The sequence below is a fragment of the Marmota marmota genome, unplaced genomic scaffold (assembly GCF_001458135.2).
Source record: "Marmota marmota marmota unplaced genomic scaffold, marMar, whole genome shotgun sequence".
Lineage (NCBI taxonomy): Eukaryota > Metazoa > Chordata > Mammalia > Rodentia > Sciuridae > Marmota > Marmota marmota.
In genome coordinates this window covers 7,443,356-7,457,861 of record NW_026000241.1, presented here as the reverse complement: position 1 = coordinate 7,457,861, position 14,506 = coordinate 7,443,356, and the positions used below count along the sequence as shown (strand labels likewise).

The following is a 14,506-nucleotide window of genomic DNA, read 5'->3' as shown; positions in this document are numbered from 1 at the left end:
CGGGGCCTGGATGGGCGGGGAGGGGCCGATGGGAGGGGCTCTACGGCGTAGAAGGCGGGCCTTGGCGGCTAGGAGGGCGGAGCGAGGCAGGCTGGTCCCGCCCCGGAAGCGCCGCCCCTCCCCATCGCGCTCCCATGCGGCGCTTGGTAGACTATTTGATTTCCCACGCGGGCTCGGGCGGGTTCGGTACTGGTTGAGTCCCAGCGCCCTCCACAGGCGGAGGGGTTGTCGCCCCATGGAGTAGCCGGGAGGGCCGCGCCCAAGGCTGACTCACGACGCGCTCACTTCTGACCTCGCTCCAGCTGAGCTGGGCAACCTCTAACAACTCTGCAACCTCTGAAACGGGGGTTAGAATACCGCCCTCGTGGGGTCGTCACACGGAAATTCCCCTCTGGGGAACTTCGACCACGGTTTCTTTCGGATGGGGGGTGTGGATCAGGTGAACAATAACTTTTTCAGCACGGTGAACGGAATTCTATTAAGAAAGAATCCACCCACCTGAAGACACTTGGGGATGACTGCTCTCTTCGAATTGCCTCCCAATCAGCTGCCCCGACCCCAGTGCCTCTAAGAGAAGATGAACACCCTCCCTCCCCCAAAGAAGACAAATCTGCATCCTTCCCTCTCCAGCGACACAGGGGAAACACAGTCTAACCTGAAAAAGAATTGGGCTTTGGAGATGTTAAACTATACAAAGAGAAAATACAATTTCAGTAGGGAAAGTATAAAGTTCGAGAAACCTAGTATCACAAGGCTCTTTCAAGGCAAAGAATCACCAGAACAGACTCTTTCCGTGTTCTTTTTCCAATTTAAGCAATTTATGATGAGATGCCTAGACTCCTGAAGAGTAGTGATTTAATTTTTTTATAACACGCCATACATATATACAATTTTAAAGTTCCCTAAATATAATTTTACCACTTGCAACATACTCTAATATTTCGTATTGTAGTTCATTTGAACAAGAATGTAATTCCCACGATTGGGTGTCTCCCCTTATCTAGAAAAACGTTTCACTTAGAACCTAAGTTTTACAAAATTGTTTTTCTGCTATATGACCCCTCCTAAACAGGAAGTTCCCAAAAGCCCCCTTTTAATTGTATCTAGTTTCACACACCTGGCAACTTTTTTCATTGATTCCTCCCCAAAATCTTCTAAATGCTTAATACAACATCTGGTACAGGGCTAGGGTTGTGGTTTAGTGATAGAATGCTCGCCTAGCATGTATGAGGCACAGGGTACGATCCTCAGCCCCATATAAATGTAAAATAAAGATATTAAAAAATAAAATAAAATAAAATAAAATAAACATCTGGTACAACCTCCCCTGGACCAAAAGAGAAGCATTCCTCAACCTAAAAATGATACAAAATATAAATTGATTACTTCTAAAGGTTTCTGTGACCCAGTTGTTGGTTTTTGTTTTGTTTTGTTTTTTTGTCAGCAACTTGCTTTGCTACAAAGAAATTCAAATGTTCAAATTCAAACACCAAACAAAAACATTCTTATTCTCAAACTTGGTATAGGAATTCAGATACTTCCCGGATGCCATGTGCAAGGATAGATTAGAGCAAATATTTAGAATTTTCACTCTAATACAGTGGTTGTATATTTTAAGAACTGCTTCATGCTGTGATGATTAATCAGATGGTGTATATTAAAGCAATACAAGCAAAATATTACTTCATGGCTCCTTACATGAGTCTTGATTAATGCCAACTTAATTAACTACAACGGAGTAGAGGGTGGTCAGGATAGAGACCTGAGACTTGAGATGAATGTAAGGATTCCAGAGCCTGAGCTGGCAAGCCTTCTGTGAGTCACCAGAGTGACAAACTACCCTGTATTAAAGAGGGAGGTATCAGCTGTAACATATTAATGACACATCCCTGTGGTCTGAGTTATGCACTGGTGACAAGTGGGCTGCTCCAAAGGTCAGTGGCAGCTTCTCCAGGTGAGGAAGTCAGGGAATGGGGGATAGTGGGCAAAGGTGAAGTGGCTACAGGGTTTATTTATGTGATAAGAAAACCAGGTGTATAGATGGATAAAGTGACAAATGGCAGTGAATCCAGGCCTGTTTGTGGGTCCTTGATTAGGCTTAGCTGCTTGGACTAAAATCCTTGCTGCCTGGATGCCTAGTATAGACTAAATAGCAAACAGTTCAGCTAGTGATTATGAAATATGATGCAATCACCTGCACATTCTAAACCTGAAGAAACTAAGAAATGACTTGGGCTAGAATCATGTTTTTCTCAGCTTTCCCCTGGCCTTAAGAGTAAGTTGTTCAGGCTGCATTTGTAGCTCCGTAGTAAAGCACTTGCCTAGCACGCATGAGACACTGGGTTCCATCTTCAGAACCACATAAAAAAAAAATAAATAGATAGATAAATAAATAAATAAATAAATAAAGGTATATGAGGGGGGAGTAAGTTGTACAGCTGGGGTTGTAGCTCAGTGGTAGAGTCCTTGCCTAGAAATGTCTGAGGTAAGTTCAATTCTCAGCACCTCAAATAAATAAATAAAGTACTTTAAAAATACTTGTGGGCTGGGCTGTGACCCCAGCACTTGCCTAGCATACATGAGGACCTTACAAGTTGAATCACACATACTCACACACAAACACTTGTTATTTAAATTCTTCTTTCAAACTCATTTTAAGCTTCATATCTTTCATAGACCAAATCCTTGCTAACAGTAGTCAGGCCTCCTTACACCCTAACCACTGTAAAATTGTCTATCTTCCAAATATACTATTAGATAAACTTCTAAACACCATCTTAGCCCTTTCCTACACAGTTGAGAAACTGAAGGAAAAAACTGGAGCCTAATTCCATGTTTATGTCTCCTTTTATAGCAGAAATTGGCCAAAGCCTGGATGCAGTGTCAAGTGGCCTGAAAAGGAGTAGCATCACCTAGTGAATGAATGTTTATGGTATTATACTTTTTTATGAGAAAATTTCTTTGAGCTGGGCAGTGGTGCACACCTGTAATCCCAGCACTCAGGAGGCTAAAGCAACTTTAAAGCTAGCCTCAGAAACTTAGTGAGATCATAAGCAACTTAAGTGAGTCCCTCTCTCAATTTTTTAAAGAAAAGGGCTGGGGATGTTGCTCACTGGTTAAGCATTCCTGGATTCAACCTCTAATTAAAAAACAAAATGAAAGGAAAAGAAAGACAGAAAGAAAGAAGGAAATAAAGAAAGGAAGGAGAAAGGAAGATTTCTTTGAAAAATTTTTATACCTTTATTTATTTATTTTTAAGTTAGGCAGTTCCTTCCACAGGAGTCTTTGGGTAGCCCTGATGATGTCCCTCCTGCTCCTATAGGGTTCTGAGCACAAACACTTCCCTAAAGGGTTAAGCACAAATTGTTCAGAAGTCTTTTTTTTTTTTTTTTTGTATATTTTTTTGATGATGGGCTTTATTCATTTATTTATATGTGGTGCTGAGAATCGAACCCAGTGCCTCACACATGCTGGGCAAGAAAGCAGCTTTACCACTGAGCCACAACCCGAGCCAGCTCAGAACTCTTGTGAGCCAGAAGTGCATCTCCCACTGTCTTCATCTGCTGTCTCACTAGTTGGCAAGGAATATCTCTTTTGTGTCTACATATGTTCCCACCTAATCTAGATCAATGCTAAGTCTTTGAAAAGTTAGTAAGTAAACTATGTGTCCTATGAATTAAGAAATTAAAAGAAGAAAAAGCAGAAAGTACTATTAAAATTTTAAAAAGGCTGCCAGTCTTGAGTATAGATATCAGCCTATTCAAACCTGCTCTGCAAAGAAAGAGTGTTAGTCACATCATCCCTGGGTCTGCCAGTAAACATCCTTAGTTTAGACAAAAAGGAAAACGGCATCCAGTTCACACCCCAGTTGTTAAACTGGCAAACTGTCCAACTTACTGTTTTCTAAAGAGGAAAAACATTCCTCCAAAGTATTTTTCTAATAGGATAGGTAGCCCCCCTCCCCCATAGAGGTGGAGGGTCTTTCTAGATTTATTTTTTCCTTCACAGAGTGATAACAAAGAACCACACCCTCTTGAAGGCCTAATCAGGCCTATATTTCACTACCTCTTGGTTCGGGAAAATTTTTCATTTCAAATTTAGGTCAAAAGTCAAACTTCCATAGGGATACTTTGAGAGGTTAAAAATAAATCCTAAAGCTTGAAAACATCATGAAAGTTTAAAAATTATTCTTATGTGTTAAGATTTTAGACCAGCTGAAGGTCAACCCAGTGGCACACATCTGAAAATCCAGAGATTGGGGAGGCTGAGGCAGAAGGTTTGCAAGTTTGAAGCCAGCCTCAACAACTTGGTGAAGCAGCCCTAAGCAATTTTTTTAAAAAGGAGGGGCTGTAGTGGCTCAGTGATTAAGCACACCAGAGTTTAATCCCCAGTATAGGGGGATTTTTTTTTTTTTTTAATTTTGAGACAGGGTCTCATAATTTACTTAGGGCCTGCCTCGCTAAATTGCTGGGGCTGGCCTCAAACTTGCAATCCTCCTGCCTTGGCCTCCTGAGTCACTGGGATTACAGCCACTGTAATGAAAAATGTGCCCAGCTCGCTCGCCTGGCATGCATGCGGCCCGGATTCGATCCTCAGTACCACATACAAACAAAGATGTTGTGTCTGCCGAAAACTAAAAAAATAAATAAATAAATATTAGAATTCTCTCTCTCCCTCTCTCTCTCTCCCTTTAAAAAAAAAAAAAAAAAAAATGTGCCCAGCTAAAAAATACTTTATTTAGAGATAGGGTCTCACTGAATCACTTAATGCCTCACCATTGCTGAGGCTGGCTTTGAATTTGTGATCCTCCTGTCTCAGCCTCCCGAGCCACTGGGATTACAGGCTACCACATCTGGCCTGTTTATTTTTTATTTTGAGACAAGGTCTCTAAATTGCTGAGGCTGGCCACAAACTTGCAATCCCCTGCCTCAGATTTCCTAATTGCTGAGATTATAGGTGTGCACCATGGTGCCCAGCTTGGATTCAATTATGGCACATTTTTTTAAATATTTTTTGGATGTTGATAAACCTTTATTTTATTCACTTACTTATAGGCAGTGCTGAGAATCAAACCCAATGGCTCACACATGCTAGGCAAGTGCTCTACCCCAGCCCTATTATGGCACATTTTATAAGACTTTCTACTTTTGAGTAACTTCAGCTTTTCTTGCTGAAGTGCTCTGTTCTAACTCTGATTTTAAGATGAGGATACCTCATAAAATTGAGAGAACTTACCTGGCTGTTTTTACTTGCAGTTCCTTGCCACCCACACAATTCCTTGCACCAGAATGCCTAGCCACCTAACAAGCAGTTTCTCCCTATCCCTCCTCCTTCCTCCATTCAACTGTAGCATTCTGCTGCACTTACTGGTTCTTGCACCTGTCTTTTCTTGGTAGCCTATGAGCTCCTATCTCCAGCCAAATGCCTAACCCCTAGCAAGTTAAATTAGCATTTCCATATCTTTAGAAGGTAGGCTTTTGCTAATAGATATGCAGCCACATGGAGTTTAGCTATTCAGTTTTTCCCTCATTTACCCCGTCATGCTTCAGAAGGCATTGCAAGTCCATATAGCAAGTATCCTAAGGTGATATTGCTGCAATGAACAGAGGGATCTCACTAGGAAAAATAAGTCAACCCAGGAACCTCCACAACAACAGCTCTCAGACATGTCCAGCCTGAGTCCCAACATGGATGAGCTTGCTCTTAAGCAGTATTAACTGCTGAAGATACCTGTCCAAACCTGAATGCCAACCTCAAGAGGGACAGTCAGCCTTGATATAATTCTGTAACAATACATTTACCAGACACCTACAATAATCTGGCCACTTGTTTGTTTACCATGCCCATACCACAGATCAAGAACCTAAGGATAAAAAAGATTAGGCCACTTGTACTTAGGCCATTTTCCTGAGGTCACAGGCCAGGAAGTTATGGAATCCTGACTCAAACCCAAAGTTTTCTGGCTCTAAAGTTTCTACTGCACATAGTGACTTCCACAGTACCTTTGCACACAAACAGACATAAATAACTACAAACCATTCTTCAAGAGTACACTCTTGCTGAAACACCTATCTGCTCTCTGTTTCTCTAAGTTCTATATACACCTCCAGGACAGCCCTGGGAGAAGATAAGCTCCTGAGAGCAACATTATGAAAATGTGACAGGAAACTATCCCGTTGGCCATCTTGCCAAATAGGCTTCTGTACTGTGTGTATATTAGCCGAGCCCCAAGAACTGCCAAGTGAAAATCCACAGGTGGCTTCCAGCTCTAAAGGTAAGCCACTTACAAGAAAAAAAAGGAGTACTTGAACATATTTTCTATGTTCAAACTGGGGCCCAAGTACTAAGCCAAGAGAGAGAAAGAACAGGAAGTGAACACGGAGCAAGCATCTACTTCCCAAGGGCAGCAGGAGCCCAGAGGTGGGAGCCTGGTCACATGCACAGTTGCATTATTTGTCCACATCCACTTCCGGCCTAAGCCTGTCTCTCCAACTCCAGAGTCATTACTTGAGAGTGGAGGCAGGCAGAACAGACTACCAGAACTCTCATTATAACACTCTCCTCCCTTTCCCCTCTGTGCCCTAAATGAGAATCTAGCCCTACTCTCTGACTCCACCCCTCACAGATCCATCTACCTAAGAAAATCACCTGTTAAATAATTGGCCTATGTGGATTAATATCAAATCTTAAGAAAGGGCTGAAGGTATAATTCAGTGGCAGAGCACTTGCCTAACATGTTGAGGCCCTGAGTTCAATTCCAAGTCTGGTGGGTGGGGGTGGGACAACACATCAAATCTAAGATTTCTAACTTCGCCCTAATATGGGAAAGTCAAAATAGCACCTTCTCAGCCAGGCACTGCACAGTGGTGGATGCCTATGATAACAGTTACTCAGGAAGCACAGTTACTGAGGCAGGAGGATGGAACAAAAGTTCAAGGCCAGTCTCTGCAACTTAGGAAGACCTTGTCCCAAGGACTGAGCGTGTAACTCAATGGTAGATCACCGCTAGGTTCAATCCCCCAAATTGCAAATTAATATATAAATACATGGCATCTTCCCAGTCCCAGTGGAAGAGGGAACATTAGGACAAAATAAACCCCATGCACAAAGAATCTACCAATACATGACAAAGCAATCATCTATTGGAAATCTCACTTTTCCTATGTGATCAACAACAGCCAAGCGCCTCCCTCTCTGAATTTTTTTTTTCTTTTTTTATGATTTCAAGCAGCCAAGCATGATGACTCTTGCCTATAATCCCAGCAGCTCAGGAGGCTGAAGCAGGAAGATGGTAAATTGAAGGTCAACCTCAGCAATTTAGCAAGGCCTCAAGCAACTTAGTGAGACTCAAAAAGGGCTGGGGATATAACTTAGCAAACTGGGTTTAATCCCCAGTGCCAAAAAAAAAAAAAAAATATTTCAAGCAAGCCAAATGTGGTGGCCCAGCTACTGAGGAGGCTGAGGTAAGAGGATCACTTGAGCCCAGGAGTTCAAGACCAGCCTGGACAACACTATGAGACCCAGACCCTGTCTCAAAACAAAAAATATTTCAGCCAGGTGCAGTGGCACATACCTGTAATCCCAGTGACTCAGAGACTGAGGCAGAATGATCACAAGTTTGAGGACAACCTCAGCAACTTAGTGAGACCCCGTCTCAAAATGAAAAATAAAAATGGGCTGAGGATGTGGCTCAGTGATTAAGTACCTCTAGGTTCAGTCCCTGATACCAAACACACACACATACACACACAATTTCAAGCAAAGCAAAAAGGGGTTTTAGAGCTATTCATGCATTGCCATGAAGAAATGCCACAGGACTCCAAAAACACACACCACTCACTACCAACGTCAAGAAAAGCAAAGCTGGGGCTGGGGATGTGGCTCAAGCGGTAGCGCGCTCGCCTGGCATGCGTGCGGCCTGGGTTCGATCCTCAGCACCACATACAAATAATGATGTTGTGTCCGCCGAAAACTAAAAAATAAATAAATAAATAAATATTAAAATTCTCTCTCTCGCTCTTAAAAAAAAAGAAAAGAAAAGCTGAAAATATTCCCCATGGTGACCATCCCAGACTCTCAATTCTCCAAGTTTACGGCCACAGTCATCATGGATCAACTACTGCCAACAGCCAACAATCAACTGGAAAAAATGCCATAATTTCTGCCTCCTTTTAGAGGGAGGAAATAAGTTTAGAGAGGAAATTAAAAGAGGTAAGGAGGTTTTGCTTCTAAAGCTCCAAGAAACTCCACCCCAGGCTCTCAATGACTCCAGCTGCAGTATTTAGGGAGATTCCCAAAGAGACCCCACAATATTAGTTCATTCGTTTATTTTCTTGTCTTCAACTGGGATGCAAGGTCCCGGAGGGCCCACTGCAACAATTCTGCTCACTACTAGACCCCAGCACCTGCACACGCATCTCAGACATGCAAACATTTGTTGCTGAATTTTTACTGACATAGGAAGTCACATCAACCAGAAGATTTAACACTTTCAAATGTTTAATCCAATTTAAGTTACATTTTTAAACACTTATTTTCAAGGACCTGGGTTTGACCCTAACAGGAAGAAAGAAAAAGGGCTGGGCTGGGGATGTAACTCAGTGGTAGAGCATCTACCTAACACGTGTAAGGCCCTGGGTTCAATCCCCAGCACTAAATAAATAAGTTAATTACAAATTTATTTATTTATTTATTTAATAAAAATGAATATTTATTATTTATTATAAAATAAATATTTATTTATTTATTTATATTTATAAGGGACATATGAGCACTCAAATAAGAGCTTTACTTATGACAGAAGCTGTCATAAGTAAAACTCTTATTTGAGTGCTCATATGTCCCTTATAAGCCAGTTTAGAAGAAAAAACTCTATTCAAACAACCATACCATTATAAACAAAGGTGTCAGAGATGATAAAGCAAAACTTGATACTAGAAATTAAAAATAACACCATCCATTCATTTGGGTGAAACCATTCCATACAGTAGTTTTATCCCATTTCCAAAAGAGGTCAGCTTATTTCTTATCATCAAGATCCCATAGGGATTGAATGCCCCCAGTGCTGTCTCCAACAGGAAGGAAACCCTGACTTCCTAGCTATTTCAGTTATATAAATCAACAGTTTATCAGCCAGAGTTAGAAGCTGACCAGTGTTTGGACCCACATGCCTTTTAAAGCTGCCCACCAATGGATAACCATAATACATTACATTAAATAAATGTACCTAGATCAATATTATTTCTAACTATCCAAGGTCTTTTATTGCTGTAAGGATCCTTCAATTAAAAAGAAAAAAAATTTTTTAACTTCCTGTTAGATAGACACAGTGGTGGCGCCACCATCTACCAGAGTGAAGTCTGTGGTACACAAGAGACAGCATTATTTCAAAGAGGAGAGAGATCACTTTAAAGTTGTTTACCTTATTTTTTAAATTTTTAAAATAATAAACTTTGCTTCTTTCTCATATAGTGGAATATGTATCCTTAAAAGAATTGAAGTCAAGGCCCTGGGGTTTGATCCCCAGTTCAAAAAGGAAAAAAAAAGAATTCACACATATTTAAGTTTAGTAAATTTTCCTTTGCTTCAATAACAAAGTCATTTTGTATGTTGGGAGGGGGTTAATAATTCCAGGAACAAAACCATTTTTTTTTTCAAACTTAGGAGCAGCCCACTAGGGGCCTAGTTCAGATTTTCACCCGTTATTTCCCCCCAGGTTTTATCCATCAGGGGCAGAGTCAGAGTTCCATCTGTCCCCATACTAAGAAGTGAAGAAGGCTAGGCCCAATTCACCTGTCATGATTCTAGGGCTTTCACTAATTGCTAAGCAAAAGCCCTCTTAAAAATAAATAGACAGATAGATAGATAGATAGATAGAGTGTACTGATCACCTTATTCCCAATCCACTGCCATTCCCCTCCAACCCCAGTATTGCCTTCACTCCCCAAACCCAAAAGAGCTGTTATTATCACTACAGCTCTAATAGACCCTAGTTCCAGGAGTGAGGGAATGAATTCTGATCTTCTTGAGGGCACTAAGCCATACACTGGCCCTCTCCAAGTACTATTATTGTGTGGCGTCAAATGCCTTTGTACACCGCTTTCCCAGTCTTTTGTTCCCAAATCTGATCTGTTACCATGAAAGAACAGTTCATCTTTCAAAGTGTAAGAACAGATCACTCACCAGGTAACTCCTGCATATCTCTCAATCAAGCAGTCTCAAAATATGGATAAGATTCTTTAAGTTTATGTTCACCTATTTTTTTCTTCCCACAATTCTTCAGTTCTTATAATCTTCTATTTTGCCTATGGTCTAATTAGAGTAATACTTCTCCCTACTTGCCCTTAACTCTCAAATTACACCCATTTGACAGAGGGAGATGCCAAAGACAAGGCAAATACAAATAGCCCACATAGCAAAATTTATCTCACATCTGGTGAGATGAACACAGAAAAACTTTTACAAAGAGACTCATGGGACAGTGGGTTTTCCAACAGATTAATCAAGCTTTTTTCTCTTCAGGGACATTTAGCTTTGGCAGAATGTCAATCACTTCCTGGTCTGGGAGTCCAGACCAGGACCCTAATATCATGTGCAACATAACCAATGCTTATTGCATGTCAATCATATATGGGGAGCTGTGCTAGGTGCTTCCAGTTCATTATTTCGGATTCACTCATTCATCTAAGAAGCATCTCACAGCAATAGGTGCCCTCACACAACTCATAGCATGTTTTCCCTCAAATATTTACAAACGTGTTAATTTTGTGCCATAACTTGTCCAAAGCCACACAACCAGGAAGGGCACAACCAGAACCTAATCTTTCCCTTCACAATAGGGAGAGAGAAGTGGGTAGTACAAACAGAAACAGGAGAACCCTAAAGTTGGGGACTCCAAGGATAAATGAGGGAAGACTTTCTCCCTCAGATAATGAGGAGGGAAGTCTCAAGAAAGAAGGACTACCTTGCTATGGTTTGGATATGGTTTGAGCATCCCCACAAGGCTTGCCATGTTTAAATTTAAGCCCCATTGTGATGTACTAAGAGGATGGGAATTTAATCCAACTATGATGTTTAGAAGTAGGACCTTTGAAAAATGATTAGAGTTAGAGTGGAGTCCCCATGATTAACTCCTGGGGACTTAAAAGAGAGAGAGAGAGAGAGAGAGAGAGAGAGAGAAGCCACAAACACATATGCATGGAATGATCCCGTTTCTTGACACATGATGCTCTGTACCATCTTGGGACTCTACCAGAAGAAAACTATCACAGGATATGAGCCTTTGCACCTCCAAAATGAGCCAAAATAAACCTCTTTTCTTTACAATGTAGCCTACCTCAGGTATTTCATTACAGTAACAAAAAAAAAAAACAAACAAACAAACAAACAGACTAAGGCAGTCCTTCTGACTTCAAAGACACCAGGTTCCCTTTTTATCACTCTATCCCACAGTCCTGTTTGTTTTGTTTTTGTTTTCAGTTGTCAATGGACCTTTGTTTTATTTATTTATATGCGCTGCTGAGAATCAAACCCAGTGCCTCAAACATGCTAGACAAGCACTCTACCACTGAGCCACAAACCCAGCCCCTCCTATGGTTTTCATTTCACATCTCTGCACTCATCTCAGGACAGTCTAAGCCCCAAGGTCCCCACCATCTTTCCTCTTCACCTCAGGGCAGTGCCTACAGCTGACCAGGAAGAGGCAGTAGAAGAGTAAAAGGTCTGTAGCAGCATCCTGCCTGGACTTGACTATCCCAGGAGCAAAGGGCCCAGGAAACTCTCCAACCGCCTCTCCACAGAAGAAAATAGCTCGAGTTGAAACTTGTGTCCACATGGTCCACCGACAGATTTAGAACTCAAATTATAGCCTCGGTAGGAGTCTTCACAAAGGACTCAAATTAAGTAAGACCCAGATGGAAAAGAACAGGAGAGAGACCGCCTTAAGTTAAACTGTAAAGTGAACTGCAGTTCTAGCAAAGTCAGAAGGAAGAACCTGTTGACATGCTAAACCAAACTGGAGTTCAGCCTATATTTCAGAACTCCACTTCAGTCAAGCTCTCCCCATGTTTTTAGTTTGAGACTTGTATGTGGACACGAAGTAGTTACAAGTTACTCAGGTTTCAAACTGAGTTCATTCCTGTCCTTTGGACAATCTCTCAATGCCAGCATTCATCTACTTGGGCTCCTGAGAACTCTGCATTTGGCGAAGCAGATAAAATTAGCTACTGGAGTGAACCTGGAATCCAGGGTGGGCCATTAAAAAAATACATGGACATTTGCAATAGCCACGTAAAAACTTCCTTTGGGCCAGGCTGAAGTTACCTAAAACTTAGGGCAATGTAGTCAAATTCTGTCCCCTGCCTCTCTTTCACTCTTTCTGGATCTAATGTGACCCATTTCCTGCCTCTTGCCCTGCCTTTCAAACCAGGGGCACAACAGATCTTTTATTGATCAAGGGGTGAATCAGAAGGCTCAGGGAGAGAAAATGCAGCAGAAAGACCCAAAGGAGAATTTTCTTCTCCTTTTTTTGTAGGGGGCAGGAGGGCGGGGGAAGGTGAGTTACACTATGCAAAGGGAGTACTGAGGGACAGGACAGGAAGTAGGTTGGTTCCACAGCTTGACAATGTGATAATGGAGAGACAATGTCTCCACTCTGTCCCTTTGGCCTCCAGACTGGCCTTACACTGGCCTGTGGTAGCCCCAGGGCTGGAAAATGAAGTAACCAAGGTGGTCATCTAGCAACAATCCCCAACTTCCAAGTCCTGCAAGTCTTAAGAAGGACAAGAGAAAACAAAGGGGTGTTTTTTATTTTTTGCCTCTAAGTCTTCCAACTTCCCCTCCAGTCACAAAATCCTCCAGGCCAATGAAAGGTGAGATAAAAGGCCAGAGAAAACCCCCTGCCTAGAAGAAAGAATGAAAAGGAGGTGGAGGGACATTTCTGGTCTCTCCCTCCACAATAAAGAAATGGTGCCACAAATAGAAACAGGGGAACCTCGAAGTTGGGGACTCCAAGGATAAATGAAGGGAGAGTTTCTCCTTAGAGAATCAGGAAATAAGGCTCAAGAAAGGGGGGGGATACCTTTAGGCAAGTGAGAATGGAACCCTTCAAATGCAAGGGAACCTCTCAGAGAAATGAAATGATCCACAGTGTCTCCCCGCAAGAATAAAGTATCTTGGAGGGGCTGAGGTTGTGGCTCAGTGGTAGAGCACTCACCTAGCGCATATGAGGCACTGGGTTCCATCCTCAGTACCACATAAAAATAAAATAAATATACTGTGTCCACCTACAACTAAAAAGTGAATTAAAAAAAAAAAAGAATAGAGTATCTTGGAAAAGTGGAGGCATATTTCAGAGATGGGCAGGACCCATAGGAGTGGGACATCTCATATGAGGGGAAGAATCTTTAGAATCCCTCAGAAAATTGCAGCATGCACAGATTAGTAGACGGCTCAAAAGAAAGAGAAATACTTTGAAAGTTGGGGGTATACCTCAGAGAAATAAGGATCCAGTCAGAAGTATGGACATCTCATAGTACCCCACACACACCAGGAAGTGAAGGAACTCATCAAAAAACATAAGGGTTTCATCAAATTGGTGATAACTCCTTTCTGGGGAACACCTCCAGAAAGGACTCTGCAGAAAGCAGGAACAGTCCAGATTAGCTGAGGAAACTTGGGAGGAGAAAGTTGCTCAAAGAAGTGGGGCCAGAAAAGCAGGGAAAGTATCTCAGAAAGGTAGGGGACGAAGGGGACTCATCAAAAAAGTGGAACAATAGCTCAGAGAAGCAGGGACCCCCTCAGAGAATGTGGGGGGTTCCCTATAGAGGCAGGGTGATGTCCTTAGAGAGGTGGACATCCCCAAAGAAGGAGGGTCCCCTCAGAGAGAAGGAACGTCTCCTTAGAGAAGGAAGCCCCCATCATGGAAGCAGGGGATACCTAGGGACCCCTTTACTTTCTGAGGCCCCTCAGACAATGTCTTCCCATAATAGCAAGGGTCTCCTTAAAGAAGTGGGGAGAGGGTCTCAGAGAGGCCAGAGACCCTCAGAAAAGGGGGTGGAGGCCCTTCAGAGAACCAAGCAGTCCCTCAAAAAGGTGGAGTGTCCCTCAGATGGGGCTCCCCTCAGAGGCATGGAGAAGGGGGTCCTCAAACAGACCGGGGTCCTGAGGAAAGGTGGACCCTCAGAAAAGTGGACGGGACTTTAGAAAAGGTGCTGTTTCCCTCAGAGGCATGGGTCCTAAAGAAAGGTAGGGGTTCCCTAGAGACGCAGGAGTCCCCAGGAGAATGGGACACACCTCAGAAAGGCGGGGGACCCTCAGAGAACCGGGTCCACTCGGCGAACGTGGTGCCGGGGAGAAGCGGAAGCCCCAGAGGAACGCCGGGCACCGGAAGCCACGGACCCCCACCAGCGGCGCCAGCCCCGCACTCACCGAAGTTGCTCGACGTCCCTGTCGAGGGCGGCTGGAGCCCGGGACGGCCACGGGCAGCGCGGTCGGGTCGGGTCCAGTC

The 14,506-nt window shown here is 42.8% G+C and overlaps 1 protein-coding gene across 8 annotated transcripts in view; it reads right to left on the bottom strand.

Annotated features, from left to right (window-relative positions):
• Window positions 1-14,506, bottom strand: part of Gatad2a (GATA zinc finger domain containing 2A) — a 110,671-nt gene extending 96,165 nt beyond the window's left edge. For 5 of the 8 annotated variants that reach the window (XM_015489309.2, XM_048794997.1, XM_048794995.1 and 2 more), the window contains exon 1: window positions 14,428-14,506. The gene's annotated coding sequence lies outside the window, so the exon portion shown is untranslated. The remainder of the gene's footprint in view (window positions 1-14,427) is intronic. The other 3 variants (XM_015489311.2, XM_048794996.1, XM_048794994.1) reach the window with 3 other exon arrangements.